Consider the following 2,395-nt stretch of genomic DNA (forward strand, 5'->3'; position numbering starts at 1 on the left):
CACCCAGGCCCAGGCCTCTGGTTCCTGACTGCCATTTGCAAACCAAGAGAGGACCACAGTGAAGAAGTTTTTATAGTTGGGGAATTATTAAAGCATTCCTTGTGCAAAGAATGTGTTGATTTCTTCATGTTTAATTCCAGATATATTCGGAGGCACCTGGGTGGCTCAGTCAGTGAAGCGTCCAACTCTGGCTCAGGTCATGATCTCACGGTTTATGGGTTCGAGTCCCGCATCGGGCTCTGTGCTGACAGCTAGCTCAGAGCCTGGAGCCTGTTTCGGATTCTGTATCTCCCTCTCTCTCTGACCCTTCCCTGCTCACGCTGTCTCTCTCTCTCTCTCAGAAATAAATAAAACATTAAAAAAATTTAATTCCAGATATATTCCTACTATATACCTAGTATAGTAGGAGTGCTAGAGTAGGTACTAGAAGGAAGATAAAACATAACTATTGTTCTCGAGGTGTTCATCAGCTGCCTGGAGAAGCAGAGACATCCACAAATAATGAGTACAATGAATGAGTGGATAAATACAATGGATAATGAAATGGGTAATAAAATCTACAAGTTTTGGTTTGAAACAGTATCATGATCCCAGTTATTCCTCCAAAGCCAACAATTTCTTTTTGCTTATTTATTTTGAGAGGGGGAAGGGGCAGAGTGAGAGGGAGAGAGAGAGAGAAGCCCAAGCAGGCTCCTCGCTGTCAGCACAGAGCCCAGGCGGGGCTTGAACCCACGAACTGTGAGATCATAACCTGAGCCAAAGTCGAGAGTCTGATATTTAATGACATTTAACTGACTGAGCCATCCAGGTGCCCCCAAAGCCAACTATTTGAGTAAATAGCCCAATAAAGACTATTAATCACAGCTATCCTCTATCAGCACCTCCTCATATAAGTTTTAGCATGAAAAATGAAGGTCCCGGCGCCTGGGTAGCTCGGTTGGTTGAGCGTCTGACTTTGGCTCAGTTCATCATTGCCCAGTTTGTGGGTTTGAGCCCCGCGTAGGACTCTGTGCTGACAGCTCAGAGCCTGGAGCCTGTTTGGATTCTGTGTCTCCCTCTCTCTCTGCACCTCCTCCATTTGCACATGCACTCTCTCTCTCTCTCTCTCACAAATAAATAGTAACAAATGAAATCTGGCCATGTGTAGCAACATGGATGGCACCTAAGGGTGTTATGCTGAGCGAAATAAGTCAGTCAAAGGACAGATACCATATGTTTGCACGTATAGGAGGATGAGGAGGAACTTAACGGAGGACCATGGCGGAGAGGGAGGGAGGCAAACCATGAGAGACTCTTGAATGCTGAGAACAAACTGAGGACTGATGGGGGTGGGGCAGAGGGGAAAGGGGGTGATGGGCATGGAGGAGGGCACTTGTGGGGATGAGCACTGGGTGTTGTATGGAAACCAACTTGACAAAAACTATTAAAAAAAAATAAAAATATTAACAATGAAATAATTTTTTAAATGAAGGTCATATTTATGGGATAATAAAACGGAATCGATTTTGTCTTATGAAAATATATTTTTTTAACCCTGATTATATTGTCCTTTTCTTGTTTTGGCAAAGACTGGTGAAAACTTCACCACAGACGGACACAAGTCTGAAGACCACTGTTCAGAAACCTCAGGAGACTTATTTTGTAAGGTCCCTTCTGGCTCAGACATTCTAGGATTAAAATAAGGATCATTAGGATCTACTTTCCCTCTCAGTGTGTTAGTCTTCAAAATAGCTGACTATTTGGATGCCTAGAACGGCCCTTTTGCACAAGCACCATGAGCTCCAGTATTGGTGCCCTACTTGGCCTCACTCTTTGATTTTTCCGAATTTATCTCTCCTTCTTACCCTGCCTGCCGAACTCCCACATCATCTCCTCCCCACAAGCACACACATATACCCATTCACCAAAATCACGTAGGAAAATCAGGGAATGCTTTTTAAGGATTTCATTAATGGCTTAATGAGTTATAGTTTGATTTTGCATATTTAACATTCATGAAAACATTCTTAAGCCAAAGGATGGCATCTTTAGTGGTCATTTCTCACACGTAAGAAATGTAGATTTTTAGAGTTCAGTAGGTAACTTACTGCTAGTCTAAATCTTCTCCCGGAGCGAAAAGGAAAGCAGGTTACTATAAAATTGTCCATACCCAGGGATCCTGTAAGCTCACCCTTTAGACTCTACTGTGACTAGAAGCACTAAACCTGACGACATTGAGGCAACGGAACTGCGCGAGGGAAAGTAGCAGCAGAGACCCGCCCCAGAGTGGGAGGGGCGAAGGAGAGGTCTGGGGAGCAGCCCCCCCCGCTCCACCCCCGGCGGGCTGGCCCCTCCCCTCGCAAGAGCCCCTTTTTAAAAGGCGCGGGCCCTCGTAAACCTAGTCGCGCATGCGCAG

The sequence above is a fragment of the Hyaena hyaena genome, unplaced genomic scaffold, assembly GCF_003009895.1.
Source record: "Hyaena hyaena isolate Hyena2069 unplaced genomic scaffold, ASM300989v1 scaffold_378, whole genome shotgun sequence".
Lineage (NCBI taxonomy): Eukaryota > Metazoa > Chordata > Mammalia > Carnivora > Hyaenidae > Hyaena > Hyaena hyaena.